Here is a 23,055-nt window from a genome sequence, read left to right on the forward strand (position 1 = left end):
GAATGCTTGAGAATTGGGATGTTAGTTGACGCTTGATCCCTAACACTTTTTTTTAACTTTCTTTGAGCTAAATGCGTTCAACTACTTTTCTGTCTGTCTTAGTAGATATAAAAGGGAATTTTTTTGGTTGATGGAGGACTTTGTGTGTATTGGTTATAATCATAGGTTTGAAGATGTACAAACCAGGATGAGTATTCCTGGAATGGCCAGAGAACTTCATGTGCTTAGAAACCAGATCTATCACATTCACAACTTTTCCCTAAGGTTTTGCACAATGCATGGCATACATTACGAAGAATTGCTTTTCTAATGAAATCCCTGGCTTGTATAGCCTTAATTATGAGTATCCTCTTCCTCCTATTATTAAATGTAGAAAATCAAAGTGAATTAATATTGCTGGTTATCTGGGACCTGGTTAAATGACCTGGTTAAACAATGGAATACTATGTCCATTGTTGGGATAGGTACCAAAAGCTATCAAATTTGCAAAATTTTGTACAGAATTCTTAGATGGAGGGTATGGGAATAGAGGAATGAGATTTAGAGAACATGGAGCATAGGTAAGTAAGAGAAAGAAATTGATAATGCCCAGATAAAAGGAAGCCCCTGATACCACCTTATAATTTAAGATTCAAATGAATCACAGGTGCATTAAGAGACTCAACTTTCCTCCTATTCTCTCCAAGGATTCCTTGAATGAAAGGAGGGTTACGTTTCTTGGAGTCTCTTGGTTCTGAGTTCCTGCTTCTGCTAAATCAATTGAGTTTGAAAATTATCTTGCCTTGTCCTCAAATACTGTCCCTTTTCCATGCCATGGTTCACCCTATGGGGACCTACAGAAATGGTAACGGTTTTAATGAGGGTTTGGGATATGGGAAGGGTTATGCTTTTCACAAACACAGACACTTTGAATTTGATATTAATATGTTCTCATTCTTAAATGTCCTTCTGCCATCCTAACAAGGGGAACTTCTCATCAAATAACATTTCTCCTTGGGTTCTAGTCACCTGCCATGTTACTCTGTTCCCTCGCTCTCTGGTCCATGCTCATTCCCTCCTCTCTCCTCTCTCACTATTATCTCAATCGCTGTATTCCATCTTCTTCCAGACAATGACACATATTTATACTCTCACACTAGTTTTATTAATAAAAACTGTTCTCTGCAGGATAGGAACTCTGGTGAAAACTGAGGAAAAAAGACTATAAAATACACACTTACCCTAAATAAAACTGGAATGGTACACATAGTTCTTTGGCTTGCTCTGCTTCCTCAAACATCTTTTCACTCTTTTCTTATCCTTCACATTTCTGTTACATTTCTCTTAATCATAGAAGAAAACATTGCTGTGAACAAGGAAAAATTTAATGAAAAATTTTATTCTCACATTATAGCTTAACAAAATCATGTTTTTCAAACCATACTGATGAGTTGTATAGTAGCAAACTCGTAACAGTCAATTAGTAAGGGTTTTCAGAGTTAAACACTGGTTTGTTTTATTTTGCCACTCATTTAATTTATTTCACTTGTTAAAGCATTTTATTGAGGCATATTAACATATGAAAAGGTGTACATATTTAATATATACAATGTGATGTGTTTGGAGATAAGTGTACACCCTTGAAACCATCACCACATCCATGCCATTAACATATCCATCACCTCCAAACGTTTCTTCCTGACTCTTTATTTATTATTACTTTTTATGTATGACAAGAACACTTAACATAAGATCTACCTTCTTAGCAAAATGTTAAGAATACAGTACAGTATTGTTAACTATAGGTTATGATGTACAGTACATATCTAGGATTTATTCAACTAGCATAACTGGAACTTAGTACCCTTTGACTAGTACATCCCCACATACCCCTCCACCCAGCCACTGTTAACCACCATTTTACTCTCTGCTACTATCAGTTTGACTATTTTAGATTTCTCACATAAGTGGTACTGTTTAGTATTTGTCTTCCTATGTCTGGCTTATTTCACTTATTTAGCATGATGTTCTCCAGGTTCATCCATGTTGTCACAAATGGTATGACATCCTTCTTTGTTGAGAGATTTTATCCAAACGAATGTTGAATTTTGTCAAATGCTTTTTCTGCATCTATGAAAATGATCATATAATTTTTATTCTTTATTCTGTTAATGTGATGTATTACATTTCTTGATTTGCCTATGTTGAACCTTGCTTTCCAGTGATATATCACACTTGGTCAGGTGTATGATCCTTTTAATGTGCTGTTGAATTCAGTTTGCTAGTATTTCGGTGAGGATTTTTGCATCTATGTTCATCAAGGATACTGGACTGTAGTTTTCTTTTCTTGTAGTGTCTTTGTCTGGCTTTGGTATTGGGTCATGCTGGCCTGATAAAATAAGTTTGGAAGTATACCCTCTTCCAGTTTTTGGAGGAGTTTTGAAAGGATTAATATTAATTCTTCTTTAAATGTTTGGTATAATTCACCTGTGAAGCCCTCTGGTCCTGAGCTTTTCTTTATTGGGAGGTTTTTGATTACTGATTGAATCTCCTTATTTATTATTGATTCAGGCTTTCTTTTTCTATTATATACAATTATTTAAAAAATTTTTAGATTCCACATATAAGTGGTAACATACAGTATTTTTCTTTCACTGTCTGATTTATTTCACTATGCATAATACCCTCTAGGTCTATCCACACCATTGCAAATGGCAGAGTTTCATTCTTTTTATGGCTGAGTAGTATTCCATTGTGCATACTACTACACACCACATCTTGTCCATTCATCTCTGGATGAATACTTAGGTTGCTTCCATATCTTTGTTATTGTAAATAATGCTGCTATGAACATTGGGACATCGGGGTGCACGTACCTTTCCAAATCAGTGTTTTTGTTTTCTTCAGATGTATGCCCAGGAGTAGAATTGCTGGATTATATTGTAGTTCTATGTTCAGTTTTTTGATGAACTTCCATACTGTTTTCCATAGTGGCTGCACCAATTTACATTCCCACCAACAGTGCAATAGGGCTCCTTTTTCTCCACATCCTCACCAACATTTGTTATTTGTAGATTTTTTGATGATAGCCATTTTGACAGTGTGAACTGATATCTCATTGTGGTTTCGATTTGCATTTCTCTGATGATTAGTGATGCTAATTGTTGCTTGTTTGCCATATGTATATCTTCTTTGGAAAAATGTTTATTCAGGTCTTCTGCCCGTTTTTTAATTGGGTTGTTTGCTTTTGGATATTAAGTTATATGAGCTGTTTATATATTTTGGATATTAACCCTTTATCGGTCATATCATTTGCAGATATTTTCTCCCATTCAGAAAAGATTGTCTTTTCACTTTGTCAATGGTTTCTTTGCTGTGCAAAAGCATTTAAGTTTAATTAGGTCCCATTGGTTTATTTTTGCTTTTGTTTCTTTTGCTTAGGAGACAGATCCAAAAAAAAAATTGCTATGATTTATGTCAAAGAGGGTTCTGCCTATGTTCTCTTCTAGGAGTTTTATGGTTTCTGGGTTTATACCTAGGCCTTTAATCCATTTTGAGCTTATTTTTTTATATGATGTGAAAAAATGTTCTAACTCCATTCTTTTACTTGTAGCTTTCCAGTTTCCCCAGCACCACTTATTGAAGAGAGTGTCTTTTCTCCATTGTATATTCTTGTCGCCTTTGTCAATTCAGGCTTTTTATTTCTTCTTCAGTCTATCTAGGTAGGTGTGAGCTTCTAGGAATTCATCAAGTTCTTCTACGTTGTCCAATTTGCTTGTGTATCATTGTTCATAATAGTTTCTTATGATTTTTGTTTCTATGGCATCAGTTATAATGTCTTCTCTTTCATTTCAGATTTTCTTTACTTGAGCCTTCATTTTTTTCTTGATCAGTCTAGCTAAGAGTTTGTTGATATTAATTATTTAAAAAAAAACAACTCTTAGTTTCATAGATTTTTTTCCCATTGTTTTTTTGTTCTCTGATTCATTTATTGATACTCTAATCTTTATTACTTCCTTTCCTCTGCTGACTTTGGGCAGGTTTTGGAGCTTCTTGGAAGGGAGGGATACACAAAAATTTTATTTGGGGGTGATTTATACAGTAGCGTTTGGTGCTTGGGCAGAAGAAAAGGGATCCACAATGACACAGTAAATTAATACACTTTTAAGACATTCTTGTGAAATACTGAAGTATCCTTCCAAACCAGACAGGGCTACTTACACATTATTCATGTAAACAAGAGCATTTAAATGGAAAATTTTCTGAGGATCCAGATGGATAGTTCATGAATTATACCTCATGAAATGAGAAAGCTGAATTCAGTTCCAGTGATTTTTAACAAGGGATGCATTTTCAAACTTGGAAACAAGCTATAAAATACTGTAATGCTCATGCATTACATTAATCAGTGATGATCAATGATTAGAAGAAGGGAAAGGCAGAAACACATAAGTCTCACCTGAGGAATTTTTCAAATGAGTAGATTCCCCACCTTCTGCCAGAAATTGTGACCACTATGTCTACAGAAGTACAAATCCACATGCAACAAGTACAGCAGATGAATTTGATGCAAATGGTCCACAGTCTGAGTCACACCACAAGAAACTCTACCTGGTGTAAACAGTATAAAGAGTGTCTGTTTTGCTTTTCCGTTCAATTTTTCAGGTCAGTTAGCATGGTTCCATCCTCTTCTTCAGAGATATTGAATCAGAACATTCATGGGTGTGATCCCAAAAGAGATCATTTTAAATGCTACCCAGGGGGTTATAATAATCCATTAGTTTCCTGTTGGATTTGGAATCCAGTGCTCCAGAGCAGTGTTTCTCAAAATTGGTTCAAAAATCACTTGTATCAGCACAACCTGGGAGCTAGATAAAATATAGATTTCTCGGCTCCTTCTCAGGCTCATTGAACTCAAATTCTCTGGGATGAGGTCTATAAAAAGACAATTTTTAGCTAGCTCTATCTTTGTTGTTTGAGAATATCCTGGAAAACTAAGTTTGTTCCTGGTAAAACAACAAAAGATCAAAGCTAAAGTAAACACAGTTATAGGACTGGCTGTCCTATCAGGAGGTATGTGAAAGATTCTGATCAGACAGAGTATGAAGACCAGCAGGATGCCAGGTTCATACTAGATGAGTATAATAGGGACAGGCTTATTTGAGAGTCTGTAACACAAGAGCAAAGGGCAAATGGTGAGAATCGGTGAGAAGCATCACAAGAGGACACAGGGGTCTCTCTGGGGAGTTCTAAGGGCTGTGTTCTGAGTAGAAGGATGAATTCAAGAACTGCAGGGCTCACCCTCAGAGTCAGAGGTTAGTCACAGTATAATGAGAGGACTTTTGTGAGATATCTTCCTTGGCATTTTCTTAATCAGAGCTCTTTGGTTTGAAAGTAGAGAACCATTCAGGCTAGTTCGAACAAAGGGAAGGTTACTGTAAGGATGCTTATGGAGTGAAAAGTGGATGAAATCTACAAAAATGTAAGGGCTCAGTTTTAGAGACGGATGATGGTATTTCTGGATTAAAGGAGGCTTTAAATGCCTACAAACAGAAACTTAAAGACTGGTGCTTTGCCATTAACAACACTCAGCTGCTCTCGACCTGTCTGGAGCATTCTAGCTTTTCTGCTTAAAAAGAGTATTTCTTTCCTTGATTTCCATTCAGTTTTTCAAACTGGGAATCCAACTGGCTAAGGCAGTTGTGTTTGTTTCTCCAAGTTGGTCATTCTGTGGATCAGTTTGCCATCACTGGTTTAATTAATTTGGTGAGAAATGGTGGGGATATGGAGTAGGGGGGCAGCCACATGATTCAAAATTTCTTCTTGGGAAGCAAGGGGGAGACATATTTCTTTAAACCACAGAGGGTGAGCAAGAGACAGCCAGAGTAAACATGTTTGGGCCTTTCTCTTTTTAATTGAACCACTTACATACACATTAATTTTCACCTGGGAACATGATAACTTTGCTTGACATCTCACATTGGGGCACATGAGAGAAACAGAGAAAGTGACCTGGCTAGAAATTCAGAGAAAAAGCTAGAACCCCCTGATATCTGGACAGGATACTTTGGAGACTCAAGAAGATAGTCACAGCCCACTGTGGCCTATATGTCAACAAATTTGTATACCTTAGGATTAGGTCTGTGCAAACAACTTGATAGATTTTTTATTTAGTTATTTAATTATTTAATTAATAATTATTTATTTAATTATTCTGTGGAATTCAGGTAAGTATGTGTGATTTCAGACTATGCTTCTGTTCCCTTCTGCCAATTGCAACACTCTGATGGCTTTGATTTCTCAAATCTTGCTAACATAAAAATGACTTTTTATGGGTACAGTTCAGTAGATCTATATAATTTTCTCTTCACAGCTTTTGTAGCTGGTTGGAAAAGGTCTATATGATGCCAGCATTTCCATATCTCAGTATGACAGATTTTTTTTCTGCACACATTCTACAGTGAATCCTTTTGAGACATAGCAAAGACTTGTGAAAATGTGAAGATGTTGTAGCCACTGGTCTTCTCTCTTTATGACAAATAATTTTCTACTTCTTCCATGGTGAGAAATTCTAATACTACATTGTCTGTATCCCTTTGAGAAAAATCAGTGGCTGGCTTTCTGAGGCCAGATTAGAATAATGATAATTATTAAATTATCTCAAATATGTTCAACAATGCAGTAAGGAAAAAGGTATCTAAAGGGGTAAAGGTGAAACATCCAGAAATAAAAACATTGCATTGGGGAAAAGCGGGGGGGGGGGAGGGGATGAATTCGGAGATTGGGATTGACATATATACACTAATATGTATAAATAGATAACTAATAATAACCTGCTGTATAAAAAATAAATAAATAAAATAAAATTCAAATGAAAAAATAAAATAAAATAAAAACATTGTATTTTGTATCCAGGGACCAGAGCCGAGTCCCATCTGTGACATTAATGCTGCTTTTTGGACACAGTCTCCTCAAACTTCTGAAAAATTGAGTTGAACTGGTTCTGTAAACTATAGAATGTTAGAACTTATTATATGAGTATATATACATATATGTATATATGTGTGTATATAAAAGTATGTGTGTATATATGTGTATATATAGTGGGTGTTATGTATATAATTTGCCATCAAAAAGCCCAAACTTTATATATGATTTCTTTGTAAGCTCAGGCTCTCTCTTTGGAAGACCCATGACTATGTGCTAAGGACTTTAAAACTCAGGCCTCAGTCAATGTCCATTAATCCATCCATCCATCTGTCTACCTATTCAGTCTCCCCTGAACTTTAAGATCTTAGATAGTGACATGGTGTGGTCTGATACCTGAGGTGAGAGGAAATAAGAAATCATTCCAGTTCTATTTTGTTGCTATTTGTTCCTCATTTTAAGTCCTGGTTTTCATTTTATGGAAGGGATGTTAGGTAATGTGTCCCTTAGAGGAAGTAGCATGTATCCTTATCTATCCCCAGGAACTAATGGGGTACTCAAAAGTATTTGACAGCATGAATGCATGAACATATTTATGAATGTACTTCAGAGACTAAAATTCTGAAAGCTTCTCTATGATCCACGCCCTTTGAAAAGCTCCTGTCCAAGGTTTATTATGAAAGATAAAACGAGGGACTTGAAGAGTGGAATATTTTATATTCCTCTTTTGTTTAAACTTCACTATGTTTGAGCAGTGAAGGACAATGAAAAGAGGAGAAAGGAGAAGAAAGGAAAAGATGGAGGAATTGGGTAAAACACTCTGGAACGCTGCATGCATGGTAAAAAGAGGAAAAAAGTTCAAGACTCCAGATGGTCATCAGAGTGGCATTACCACCAGCTCTCTCAAGGCTTCCACCCCCATCACTTCAAATCCAAATCTCTTCTCTTTTAAGGATAATGACAATGTTGTACTGATGACATGGATGAAGACTAATCCAGTTTAAATATCAATTTTGCAAAGAAATTTTAAACTCAAAACAATTCTATCCAAATTCCTCATTCCCATGGCTAGTTAAACATTTCCTAGTTCTAAATTATAGCACAGGAGAGAGCAATATTTATAGCTGACTTTGTCATTGTGCGAACACATGTAACCTCAGCCTCAGTGGATGCTGGGACTTGAAAGGCAAGCTGGCATAAGGGAACTGGAGGGAAATGTGAACCAGGCTACTTGTGGTTGTCTTTGCAAAGGCATTTAGCTTTTAGGTCGTTTTTATTGCAACTAGCATCCAGTTACAGTGATGTGACCATGGGGAGCTTAAGAACTGAGCATTGCCATTTGATTCCAGAAATAAAAACATTGCACTGGGGGGCTTCCCTGGTGGCGCAGTGGCTGAGAGTCCGCCTGCCGATGCAGGGGACACGGGTTCGTGCCCCGGTCCGGGAAGATCCCACATGCCGCAGAGCCGCTGGGCCCGTGAGCCACGGCCGCTGAGCCTGCGCGTCCGGAGCCTGTGCTCCGCAACGGGAGAGGTCACAACAGTGAGAGGCCCGCGTACCGCAAAACAAAAACAAAAACAAAAACAAATTGCACTGGGGAAAAGTGGGGGGGGGGAGGGGATGAATTCGGAGATTGGGATTGACATATATACCCTAATATGAATAAATAGATAACTAATAGTAACCTGCTGTATAAAAAATAAATAAAATAAAAATTCAAATGAAAAAATAAAATAAAATAAAAACATTGTATTTTGTATCCAGGGACCAGAGCCGAGTCTTATTGTTGCCTATATGTTGTAAAATGGATGAGTTTGATGCCTAGACCTTTCAGTACATGATTTCTTTCGGAGGCATGATAGTCTCAGATCCTTTCATAAATGCCATCTAGTCATCCTCATTCAGCCATTTGGTGGAAGTCTATAAAATTATAAGAGATGGAGTTAAATGAAATACACATTGGATTTTAAAAGCTGCACCTAATTACCCATGAATATCTCCCCAGAGGTCTCTTTTTAGTAGCACAAGAAATATCTCTTTTAGGCCTCTGGACAATAGTAGCCATTACAGTCCCTTATAGGGTAAAATTAGAACTTAGGTAAAATTTGGCCATTTTATAGGATCCTAAGGAGACTATGATGTTTCTGGTTATCAAAGAAGATTCTGCGAATCATCTATGCTGTTGACACCATGACATTTTAGATCCTGAAATGTAGCTAGACTCACTGCTGCTATAAATCTAGCAAACTGAAATCTTTTCATAGGTAGAAAGTACAAGAAGAAGAAATAGTTTCCAAATCTAAAAGTAACACAATTTGACAATTTCTACCAAGAGAAAATTATGAAAATAAATGAGACTTTTTCTTTGATCTTGATCATAACATGAAGAATGCTGCCCCTGAGAAAAAGTGGCTTGAATTCCTCTCTTTAATTGCTCAGCAAATAGAAAATGTTTGTGAGCAGTCAAGGAATAATAGCAATTAAAAATTAATCCTAGCATTTAAATAAGACCTGATCAAAACCTGCTACTGGAAATCCAGGACTTCCCTTTTAAAATCCTTCTTTTCAAAGGTTAATTTCAACAGAGGGTTGGATTCTTAGCGTTCCTTTGCAGAAATATTTCGATTAAAGATAGGAATTTGTGCCTTTGGCTGAATTACCCCTGACATTTCTAAATCAAATCCATAGTAACAGGAATAGCTCTTTCTACGCTGGAACATATCGAACCTGGAGTCAAATCCTGGTTTAAATCTAACACCCTCTAGTAATCCCAAAACTTTCCCAAGCCATCTCTTTGAGAGACACATGGAGGCAAAAATAAGAATACATTTTAGACAATAATTTGCCAAAAGTTCAGCAAGTTGGAAAGATCTTGAAACCTAGATGAAAAATTTCTGAAATAGAGCCCTGTGCCACTAAAATGTCTAGATGCCCAGTTAGACACATTAGCTATTGCAGTTGAGTCAGCAGTAGTGGTTCCTAAAAATGCAATTGCAAAAGAGTTTTGTTAGGCCTCATGAATCTAAGATACTATTAAAGTCTGTCCAATTTGTTGTGCTCAAGGGGTACCAAAATACTACACTGTTAATTTGCCTTCACCTTTTTGTAATTTGAGGAGTAATTTGGTTTGTTTTCATTCATCAGAATCCCAGCAAACCCTAAATGACAAAATGTTACAGTGACCAGGTCAAATCTGGCAGGTTTAGGGCATGATGATAAATGAGAGATACCTTCTAGCTACCCAATGAGTGTGTGTATCTGTGAAAACTGTATCATATGAACCTTTGAGGTCACTGAGCCCAATTCACGGCCAAATCCTGGGATTCCCTCGACAGCAACCCTTGACCTATTGTTTTGAAGTCTCTGCTTAGATACCTCAAGTGATTCATTGTACCTTGGCACAGCAGAGAATATTAATATTAATTAATAAAGGTAAATTTCATTTGCTCATTTATGTTGAGCTGAAATCTTCCTCCTGCTAATTTCCATCCTATAAATGGAAGAAAATAAATGGTGTATAGTTTTCAAAAATACAAGCAATGTTCTTTTGTGCTTGCTCCTTCTCCGACTTCTTACAGAATTGCTTAATTTGCATATTTACAGAATCCATTAAAAGCAATGCCAGGTGTTGATAGGAAGAGCAGCATGGCAATGCATCTCAAAGCTAGAGAGTGATAAATTTTGGCAATATGCATGGTGCTTGGAAGCATAGCATGTGGGGCAAGACCACCCCATTTTGAATCCCAGCACCGCCCCTAACTAGCTGTGTATGCTCTGATGAGTCACTTAACCTCACTGTGCTTCAATAAAATGGAGCTATTACTATCTACCTCATAGTGTTGGGAGGATCAAAAGAGCCATCTCTAAACTATTTAGAATCCACACCTTGCTTATAAAGTAATACTTTGGCTCAATGTGAGGAAAAGTGGTAACAATCAAAAAAGAAAAGTAGATTTCCTGGCACAGACAGAAATATGAACAGAAGTGGGATACCTGCTTTTCAGGATTGAGTGTGTAGTCCTGCATCATGTACCTGTTTGAATTAAGATTGAATTAAGGCATCTCCCAAATTTAAGATCTCAATCTAACTATAATAATTCAAAGCAAATTCATGGAAGATCAGGCTTATAACACTTGTCCTGTAAAGATTTAAAATATGTAAGGATTGGCAACAATGATACCTTATATAGATAATGCTTCACCTCATGCTTTAGGCCTTCTTTATTTGGACTTTGTGACCATTCAGACATTGAAAAATCCCTGTTGATGGGAAAGAATGGCTTGCAGAGCCAATGAAGAGTCACAATGCACGTACTTCACGAGCTTCCCATTAGGAAGCTCATGGTGCCTTCATCTGGGAATGGTATACGGCCACATCTGTTCACACCAGCAAGCCTGGCAGCTATAAAATTAAATGTTCTGAAAGAAATAAAGCTTCGTTTCTTTCTTTTTTTTTTTTTTTTTTTTTGCGGTACGCGGGCCTCTCACTGTTGTGGTCTCTCCCGTTGTGGAGCACAGGCTCCGGACGTGCAGGCTCAGCGGCCATGGCTCACGGGCCCAGCCGCTCCGCGGCATGTGGGATCCTCCTGGACCGGGGCACGAACCCGTGTCCCCTGCATCGGCAGGCGGTCTCTCAACCACTGCGCCACCAGGGAAGCCCTAAAGCTTCGTTTCTTTAAGCATATACTATAATTCATCAACTTTGCCGCTAATTTTGGCTTTTTTTCCTTCCCAGCATACAAAAATTGTAATAATATTATTAATAAAGATATTCCAAACTGTCTTTTATTTTTCATGCCACGTTGGCAGAATCTGTGGACATCCTCTTTCAACAACTTGTCTAGAACTCTCAGCATTTTCAACTGATTTAACACTCCCACACTGGGCCTTTGTGGTGTTATCAGGATGATTTCTTTTCCTTGCAGCTGCATTTCCAAATAATTCCATCCATTCACTGGGTTCCACATGTGGCTTCTGATTTCTCAGGTTTGGAAATAGGCCTCCCATGAATGAGATAATGAAGGCTCCCATGGCTGGCTGCAAGGTTCCCTTTTAACAGTGGATTCTTAAGACTCTAAAATACTCTTCAGCATTTGGCATAGCAGACAGTCTACAGCAGCTATGTGGCTTTCTAATAAGCAGAACAGGTTGTTTCAGTGCAAGAAGGAGCTGTGGTCTGAGGATGGGTGTGAAGTTTATTTTCCATCTGTTACCGAGAGATGTGTGAGTACCTGAATGGGAATGAAAAGTTATGTCCTGCAGCTCTTCTATTGAATTACCAGTCAGTAACCTTTTTCTAGTGAAAGGTATTAAAAATTAGGAATGTGTTCTTAATTTTCTATGGTTTATTTTCTTCTCTTATGCCTGTCAAGACAGAACTTTGGAGCTCATAAATTGTATAGTATCATTAGAGGAGATACAAATGATGAAGATTCCAGATTAATCCGTCTTCTTAGAAACCAGACAGAAGGAAGGCAACCTCAGTTTCTAGACAAAATGAAGTTCATCTGAATTCTTATTCTCCAAATGGCTGCAATTAGGAGTACAATAAGACATGCCTGTGGTACCCACAGCTACATCCCTTTAGAATCATGGCTGCAATTTATATTCACCAAAAGGCACTCAAGGATGCTATATGGGGTTCTGTTTTTAACAAGGCCAAGGTTAATACTACCAAGATTAAAGGTCATGAAAAAGAAACATTGGATGTTGAAAAGCCACACACAACCCAAGATCCCTGGTCTGAGGGAGTTTGATGTAAGTCTATTTGCAGTGCAGTTTTATGTTTTGGTTTGTCTTCAAATTTAGCATAATGCTCCATGTGAGTAGAATAATCTTTCACCAAATAATGCCCAGTAATTTTCTTGATTCTCATTAGTTCCTCTGTTGTCACTTGTTCATCTTTTTTGTCTTTATACTGCAGGTCTGTCCCTGGGCTCAGGTGAAGATTATGAAATAACAAAATTTCCCCTGTGAAAATTCCCCAAGCAAATCTGAGAAAATATTTAAAAGATAAATGAGTCATATTATGAAAATTGGTTAGTTATAACTGGGAAAATAATTCATTTAGAGAAAAAATGTTGTGATGGTTGGTTGGTCAGTAGCTAGCCCCATCCACAAAAGCCTACCTTTTATATTTCGAAACTATCAATACTTCAGTAATTCATTCAATCAACAACTACTTATTGAGTACTTGCGGTGGGCCAGGCACTGTGCTGAGCTCTGAGGACTCTATAATGAGTAAAACACTGCCACTGTCCTCAAAGAATTTACAGTTTACTGGGGAGACAACAAGCACCAGACAACTGGGGGATAATAAGGTAAACTGTGTCTCAGAGGCAGATTCAAAATCTGAATCTTCTCTTCTTATCTTTATGGAATGGTTAATCAAAATTGAGTCTTTACTTCCTGGCCCAAGCTCATTGCTTTTTAGAGAAAATGGAGAACAAACTTGTGAGACTGTTAGCCTTGCTGGTGACCCTCAAGGATCATTGAGAATGGGAATATTATTAGAAGACTCAGGACAGGGAAATATCTTCAGGTTTTCAAAAAGACTAAGATGTCATTTCTATAAAATATTAACTAGTAAGGTGATGTCAATCTCAATTAAGCTTTTAGGAAGCATTATTGAAGAAATAGTTGGTGAGCACCTAGAAGTAAAAGCAGAGATTACTAGGGATTCACCAAAAAGTGATGAATTCCTATTTTGATAGGGTTACTTGGTTAACAGAACAGAGAAAAGCAATTGATGGAAATCTAAATTTTAACAAGGCAGTTGACAAAATCTATCATTATAACATTGTGTAAAAACAAACAATGGGAGGGCTTCCCTGGTGGCGCAGTGATTGAGAGTACGCCTGCCGACGCGGGGGACGGCGGGTTCGTGCCCCGGTCTGGGAAGATCCCGCATGCCCGGAGCGGCTGGGCCCGTGGGCCATGGCCGCTGGGCCTGCGCGTCCGGAGCCTGTGCTCCGCGGCGGGGGATGCCACAACAGTGAGAGGCCCGAGTACCGCAAAAAAAAAAAGGAAAACAAACAAACAATGGGATAATATGGTACTGTTTAAAGTACAATTAATTCAATGGAATCAACTTTTTAAAAAAATCAAAGTCTCTAAGCTTATAACAGGGTTCTGTCCTAGCCAATGTTTACCATGACTTGGAGAAGATATAGAAGGTATGCTCATCCAATTTGAGGATGAAGAAAATCAAATATGGAGGGTTAGAGAGTATCAAATGACAGACTCAGGAGCTCCAAAGATTTTCACAGGCTGTAAGGAAACAGACAGATCAAAGCTATTAGAAAGAAGATGAACGATGTGGATAACAGATTAAAATTATCTAACATAAGGATAAGGTTATTCTCAAAGTAGAAGCTGTAATAAGTGTAAAAAGAAATATGTGTAGAGCTAAATTTTATAGCTCATTTTTTGAAACAGGGAGCTAAACTTTTCTTTACATTGTGTGCCAGGAAAAACTGAAGCAGAAAGTTGGACACTGAAACACATTTTAATTACTGAATGTCAAGGTTAATTTCAAAAGAATTTTAGATATCAAAACATATTCTAGTTACTGAATTTCAAAAAAGTCAGTCATCTTCAAGTGGGAAGAATCAGGCTGGCTCAGTTTTCTCTCTGGTGATGCTCACATCTCAAAGACAAAGGATACTTGTCCCCAAATTTGAGAAAATGATAATGACCCAAGAATCTTAATGTCAGCCAAACTGCTGAGAAAGAATAAAGCAGAAGAGACATGATGTTAAGAAAACTCACACCTCTGAGTTCTCCTTGAAAATAAAATATTCAACTAAAGGATAATTTAAAATAAAGAACTCTACTTGGGAATGTATGAAGAAAGGACTGAGTTTGAATTCATTTAAACATAAAACCTACGAATAATACATTGGTGGATGAAGAATAGAATATGAATGTTATAAACTCTTCAGACTTTAAAAAAATAGTTTATAAACATTTAGAATTAGGGAAAAGATACATAATTGTAAATTGAATAATCTATTTTATTTTTAAACTGTTTTAGATCTATTTTTGTTAGTTTTTGTTTTTAATTAATGGCCTTTTTAAAAAAACGTAGTTTTAAGTTTACAGAAACATTGAGCAGAAAGTACAGAGTGTTCTCATATACCCCTCCCCTTAAACACAGTTTCCTTTATTTTTAACATCTTGTATTAGTGTGGTTCATTTGTGACAACTGAGCCGACATTGATAGATTATTATTAAATAAAGTCTGTAATTTACATACGATTTCACTCTTGGTGTACATTCTATGGGTTTTGACAAATGTCTAATGACATGTATCCACCATTACAGGATCATATAGAATAGTTTTATTGCCCTTAAAATCTCCTGTGCTCCATCTATTCTTCCCTCCCCACTCCATCCCCTGGCTCACTTTACAAATACTGATCTTTTTAATGTTCCATTGTTTTGCCTTTTCACATAATTTAAAGCAGCAATTTAATTGATACTGTCTAAAATTGAAACATATAGTAAAAAATTCATATGACTCCATCCCTAAGAGTTTTCATTTCTTTTTCTTAACTTTAGAAAAAATTGTCTCCCAACTGAACCAAGATGGCGGAGTAAAAGGACGTACTCTCACTCCTTTGGTGGGAACACCAGAATCACAACTAGCTGCTGGACAGTCATAGACAGGAAGACACTGGAACCCACCAAAAAAGATGACCCACGTTGAAAGACAAAGGAGAAGCCACAATGAGATGGTAGGAGGGCTGCAATCACAGTAAAATCAAATCCCATAACTGCTGGGTGGGTGACTCACAAACTGGACAACACTTATACCACAGAAGTCCACCCACTGGAGTGAAGGTTCTGAGCCCCACATCAGGCTTCCCAACCTGGGGGTCCGGCAAAGGGAGGAGGAATTCCTAGAGAATCAGACTTTGAAGGCTAGTGGGATTTGATTGCAGGACTTCAACAGGACTGAGGGAAACAGAGACTCCACTCTTGGAGGACACACACAAAGTAGTGTGCGCATAGGGACCCAGGGGAAGGAGCAGTGACCCCAGGGGAGACTGAACCAGACCTACATGCCAGTGTTGGAGGGTCTCCTGCAGAGGCAGGGGGTGGCTGTGGCTCACCGTGGGGACAAGGACACTGGCAGCAGAAGTTCTGCGAAGTGGAGTCAGTCATTAGCCCCACGAAGATCTGGGTAGGCTCCAGTGCCTCAGGCCAAACAACCAACAGGGAGAGAAACCAGCCTCATCCATCAGCAGACAAGGGGATTAAAGTTTTACTGACCTCTGCCCAGCAGAGAAACAGTCAGCTCTACCTACCACCAGTCCCTCCCATCAGGAAACTTGCACAAGCCTCTTAGATAGCCTCATCCACCAGAGGGCAGACAGCAGAAGCAAGAAGAACTACAATCCTGCAGCCTGTGGAACAAAAACCACATTCACAGAAACATAGACAAGATGAAAAGGCAGAGGGCTATGTATCAGATGAAGGAACAAGATAAAACCCCAGAAAAACAACTAAATGAAGTGGAGATAGGCAACTTTCTTGAAAAAGAATTCAGAATAAAAATAGTGAAGATGATCCAGGACCTCAGAAAATGAATGGAGGCAAAGATTGAGAAGATGCAAGAAATGTTTAAAAAAGACCTAGAAGAATTAAAGAACAAACAGAGATGAAAAATATAATAACTGAAATGAAAACTACACTAGAAGGAATCAATAGCAGAATAACTGAGGCAGAATGGAAAAGTGACCTGGAAGACAGAATGGTGGAATTCACTGCTGCGGAACAGAATAAAGAAAAAAGAACGAAAAGAAATGAAGACAGCCTAAGAGACCTCTGGGACAACATTAAACACAACAACATTCGCATTATAGGGGTCTCAGAAGGAGAAGAGAGAGAGAAACGACCAGAGAAAATATTTTAAGAGATAATAGTCAAAAACTTCCCTAACATGGGAAAGGAAATAGCCACCCAAGTCCAGGAAGAACAGAGTCCTAAACAGGATAAACCCAAGGAGAAACATGCTGAGACACATAGTAATCAAATTGGCAAAAATTAAAGACAAAGAAAAATTACTGAAAGCAGCAAGGGAAAAACGAAAAATAACATACAAGGGAACTCCCACAAAGCTGACTTCTCAATAGAAACTCTTTAAAGGCAGAAGGGAGTGGCATACACTTAAAGTGATGAAAGGGAAGAAGAACCTACAACCAAGATTACTCTACCCGGCAAGGATCTCATTCAGATTCGATGGAGAAATTAAAAGCTGAGAGAATTCAGCAAAACAAAAGCAAAACAAGCAAAAGCTGAGAGAATTCAGCACCATCAAACCAGCTCTACAACAAATGCTAAAGGAACTTCTCTAAGTGAGAAACACAAGAGAAGAAAAGGACCTACAGAAACAAACCCAAAACAATTAAGAAAATGGCCATAGGAACATACATATCGATAATTACCTTAAAGCTGAATGGACTAAACGCTCCAACCAAAAAACACAGGCTTGCTGAATGGATACAAAAAGAAGACTCATATATATGCTGTCTACAAGAGACCCACTTCAGACCTAGGGACACATACAGACTGGAAGTGAGGGGATGGAAAAAGATATTCCATGCAAATGGAAATCAAAAGAAAGCTGGAATAGCAATACTCATATCAGATAAAATAGACTTTAAAATAAAGGATGTTACAAGAGACAAGGAAGGACATTACACAATGATCAAGGGATCAATCCAAGAAGAAGATATAACAATTATAAATATATATGTACCCAACATAGGAGCACCTCAATACATAAGGCAACTGCTAACAGCTATAAAAGGGGAAATCGACAGTAACACAATAATAGTGGGGGACTTTAACACCTCACTTACACCAAAGGACAGATCATCCAAAATGATAAATAAGGAAACAGGAGCTTTAAATGACACAATAGACCAGATAGATTTAATTGATATTTATAGGACATTCCATCCAAAAACAGCAGATTACACTTTCTTCTCAAGTGCGCACAGAACATTCTCTAGGATACATCACATCTTGGGTCACAAATCAAGCCTCAGTAAATTTAAGAAAATTGAAATCATATCAAGCATCTTTTCTGACCACAACGTTATGAGATTAGAAATGAATTACAAGGGAAAAAACACAAACACACGGACGCTAAACAATACGTTACTAAATAACCAAGAGATCATTGAAGGAATCAAAGATGAAATCAAAAAATACTTAGAGGGCTTCCCTGGTGGCGCAGTGGTTGAGAGTCCACCTGCTGATGCAGGGGACACGAGTTCATGTCTCCAGGAAGATCCCACATGCCGCGGAGCAGCTAGGCCTGTGAGCAATGGCTGCTGAGCCTCCGCGTCCGGAGCCTGCGCTCCGCAACAGAAGAGGCCACAACAATGAGAGGCCCGCCTACTGCAAAACAACAACAACAACAACAACAAAAAAAAACCTAGAGACAAATGAAAATGAAAATATGACATTCCAAAACCTATGGGATGTGGCAAAAGCAGTTCTGAGAGGGAAGTTCATAGCTATACAAGCCTACCTCAAGAAAAAAGGAAAATCTCAAATAAACAATCTAACCTTACACCTAAAGGAACTAGAGAAAGAAGACAAACAAAACACAAAGTTAGCAGAAGGAAAGAAATCATAAAGATCAGAGCAGAAATCTGATACAAAGAAACATAGAAAACAATAACAAAGATCAGTAAAACTAAAAGCTGGTTCTTTAAGAAGATAAACAAAATTCATAAACCATTAGCCAGACTCATCAAGAAAAAGAGAGAGAGGACTCAAACCAATAAAATTAGAAGTGAAGACGGAGAAGTTACAACAGACACCACAGAAATACAAAGCATCCCAAGAGACTACTACAAGCAACTCTATGCCAATAAAATGGACAACCTGGAAGAAATGGACAAATCCTTAGAAAGGTATAAAATTCTAAGACTGAACCAGGAAGAAATAGAAAATATGAACAGACCAATCACAAGTAATGAAATTGAAACTGTGATTAAAAATCTTCCAACAAACAAAAGTCCAGGACCAGATGGCTTCACAGGTGAATTCTATCAAACATTTAGAGAAGAGCTAACACCCATCCTTCTCAAACTCTTCCAAAAAACTGCAGAGGAAGGAACACTCCCAAACTCATTCTGAGGCCACCATCACCCTGATACCTAAACCAGACAAACATACTACAAAAAAAGAAAATTACAGACCAATATCACTGATGAATATAGATGCAAAAATCCTCAACAAAATACTAGCAAACAGAATCCAACAACACATTAAAAGGATCATACACCATGATCAAGTGGGATTTCTCCCAGGGATGCAAGGATTCTTCAATATATGCAAAACAATCAATGTGATACACCATATTAACAAATTGAAGAATAAAAACCATATGATCATCTCAATAGATGCAGAGAAAGCTTTTGACAAAATTCAACACCCATTTATGATAAAAACTCTCCAGAAAGTGGGCATAGTGGGAACCTACCTCAACATAATAAAGGTATATATGACAAACCCACAGCAAACATCATTCTCAATGGAGAAAAACCGAAAGCATTTCCTCTAGGATCAGGAACAAGAGAGGGATGTCCACTCTCACCACTATTATTCAACATAGTTTTGGAAGTCTTAGCCATGGCAATCAGAGAAGAAAAAGAAGTAAAAGAAATACAAATTGGAAAAGAAGAAGTAAAACTGTCACTGTTTGCAGATGACATGATATTATTCATAGATATTCCTAAAGATGCCACCAGAAAACTACTAGAGCTCATCAATGAATTTGGTAAAGTTGCAGGATACCAAATGAATGCACAGAAATCACTTACATTCCTATACACTAATGATGAAAAATCTGAAAGAGAAATTAAGGAAACACTCCCATTTACCATTGCAACAAAAAGAATAAAATATCTAGGAATAAACCTACCTAGGGAGACAAAAGACCTTTTTGCAGAAAACTATAAGACACTGATGAAAGAAATTAATGATGATACCAACAGATGGAGAGATATACCATGTTCTTGGATTGGAAGAATCAATATTGTGAAAATGACTGTACTACCCAAAGCAATCTACAGATTCAATGCAATCCCTATCAAATTACCAATGGCATTTTTTATGGAACTAGAATAAAAAAAATCTTCAAATTTGTATGGACACACAAAAGACCCCAAATAGCCAAAGCAGTCTTGAGGGGAAAAAAACGGAGCTGGAGGAATCAGACTCCCTAACTTCAGACTATACTACAAAGCTACAGCAATCAAGACGATATGGTACTGGCACAAAAACAGAAACATAGATCAATGGAACAAGGTAGAAAGCCCAGAGGTAAACCCGTCCACCTACGGTCAACTAATCTATGACAAAGGAGGCAAGGATATACAATGGAGAAAAGACAGTCTCTTCAGTAAGTGGTGCTGGGAAAACTGGACAGCTACGTGTAAAAGAATGAAATCAGAACACTTCCTAACACCATACACAAAAATAAACTCAAAATGGATTACAGATCTAAATGTAAGACCAGAAACTATAAAACTCTTAGAGGAAAACATAGGAAGAACACTCTCTGACATAAATCACAGCAAGATCTTTTTTGATCCACCTCCTAGAGTAATGGAAATAAAAACAAAAATAAACAAATGGGACCTAATGAACCTTCAAAGCTTTTGCACAGCAAAGGAAACCATAAACAAGATGAAAAGACAACCCTCAGAATGGGAGAAAATATTTGCAAATGAATCAACAAAGGATTAATCTCCAAAATATATAAACAGCTCATTTAGCTCAATATCAAAAAAACAAACAACCCAATCCAAAAATGGGCAGAAGACCTAAATAGACATTTCTCCAAAGAAGACATACAGATGGCCAAGAAGCACATGAAAGCTGCTCCACATCACTAATTATTAGAAAAATGCAAATCAAAACTACAATGAGGTATCACATCACACCAGTTAGAATGGGCATCATCAGAAAATCTACAAACAACAGATGCTGGAGAGGGTGTGGAGAAAAGGGAACCCTCTTGCACTGTTGGTGGGAATGTAAATTGATACAGCCACCATGGAGAACAGTATGGAGGTTCCTTCAAAAACTAAAAATAGAATTACCGTATGATCCAGCAATCCCACTATTGGGCATATACCCAGTGAAAACCATAATTCAAAAAGACACATGCACCCCAATGTTCATTGCAGCACTATTTACAATAGCCAGCTCATGGAAGCAACCTAAATGCCCATCTACAGACGAATGGATAAAGAAGATATGGTACATATATACAATGGAATATTACTCAGCCACAAAAAGGAATGAATTGGGTCATGTGTTGAGACGTGGATGGATCTAGAGACTGTCATACAGGGTGAAGTAAGTCAGAAAGAGAAAAACAAATATTGTTTATTAATGCATATATGTGGAACCTAGAAAAATGGTACAGATGAACCAGTTTGCAGGGCAGAAATTGAGACACAGATATAGAGAACAAACGTATGGCCACCAAAGGGGGAAAGCGGTGGGGGTGGGGGGGTGGGGGGTGTGATGAATTGGGAGATTGGTATTGACATGTATACACTGATGTGTATAAAATTGATGACTAATAAGAACCTGCTGTATAAAAAAAGAAAATGTGCCTTCTTGATAAAATGTTTAAAAAAAAAGAAAAAAGAAAAAATTGTCTTGCATAAAGAAATACTTATTTGAAGTTCACAATTAACTTGTTTTAATTATTTTCCTTTTTAAAGGTCAAAATATATTTTTATATTGTTAATTTTAAACTAGTATTATTATATTTCTACTAATTTTTTTCTGAATATATCTAGCTATTCATTTACCCAACTGCACATATACAGAGCTATATTTGGAATCATGTTTAACAAATATCATAATGTTGTTCTGGGGTATTAGATTTTGTAGCTGTTTTTTGGTGATTTATTTATATTCTTCATATATATGTCATGTGCATCTCTATTTTTAATAAGAATTATTATTTTTAAAAGCAAATAAAAGTAATGAGATTATGTAAAATTTTTAATTTGGGTCAAAAATGTATCTCATAGCTACAAGAAGTTTGGGGTTTTGTGGGGCTTGAGCCACTTGTTCTCCTTGAATGGCCCTGCAATAACCCTTTCTCTGCTCAAAAAAAAAAAAAAAAAAAAGGAAGTGAAAGCTAAGAAGCTTAAAAAATACTTTTAGTATAGATAAAAGTGAGCTTAATGAGTGTACTTCAGAATTTAATAAAACAATAGACTGTATTAATAATGTCAAAATGAGGAAGTCCCTACGTGCTCTAAAGACCACACCTGGAATTTCTGGATGCAAATACAAATGTTTTCAGAGAAAGAACTAACAGGTAGTTATTAACATGGAGAAACCATGGAGAGAAATAATTTGATTTGGTGATACAAAATCCTCCTGAAAGGACTCTCCACCATCAATGTCTAGGTACAAGTTGGTCCACCTTTTGGCATGGATGTTGTGGTAAGAATTCCAACTTCAGGTGGGTTATAAGAGTGAAAGATCTACATGTCTCCAAAATGTTATCAGTTTTAAGACCTAGGTTTGGAAACAAGCAGTGATGATGTGACGAGCGCAGATTTTCCACAATCAGATAAAGCCATTGAAAGCCATATTGATGCTACCTTGGGAATCATCACCAAGTGTGAACCACCAGCATTTCAGCAAGCAGTTGTTCGCCTTCATCTCTCCAAATGTTTGGGAAGATTTTTCTTCCCAAGGGGCAGTGGTAGAAGAATGGGGAAAGACTATGTGCTAATTAAGATGTATATTTTTTGAAGGATGCTTTTATGATTGATGAAAAAAAAAAACATTGCGTGCATCCCAATATTTCTTCTTAGAGTCTCAAAATTCAAGCTGAGGAAAAATTTAAAATGTGTGTGTACATAACATATGCAAGTATATGATTAAAGGGCAATGTTTGTGAAGCTAATTTGGAAATGTCTGCTTCTATGTCTCTATCTTCTACACCCTGTACCTCTTTCTGTCTAGATTGTAGAGCTTTATAGCTCAAAGCGGTCTTAGCAATCATTTAATCCAACCACTACATTGAACCAATAAGGAAAATGAGGCTCAGAAAGGTTAAGCAACTTTCTCAAAGTCACATAATTTGTT

General features: G+C 37.3%; 1 protein-coding gene across 5 annotated transcripts in view; it reads right to left on the reverse strand.

The window, feature by feature from the left end:
• FBXO4 (F-box protein 4) overlaps positions 1 to 23,055 on the reverse strand; it is a 395,613-nt gene that overhangs the window by 77,748 nt on the left and 294,810 nt on the right. For all 5 annotated transcript variants that reach the window (XR_011246428.1, XR_011246427.1, XR_011246424.1 and 2 more), the window contains one exon: positions 1,221 to 1,345. The gene's annotated coding sequence lies outside the window, so the exon portion shown is untranslated. The remainder of the gene's footprint in view (positions 1 to 1,220; positions 1,346 to 23,055) is intronic.

This window comes from Delphinus delphis, chromosome 3 (genome assembly GCF_949987515.2).
Source record: "Delphinus delphis chromosome 3, mDelDel1.2, whole genome shotgun sequence".
Classification (NCBI taxonomy): domain Eukaryota; kingdom Metazoa; phylum Chordata; class Mammalia; order Artiodactyla; family Delphinidae; genus Delphinus; species Delphinus delphis.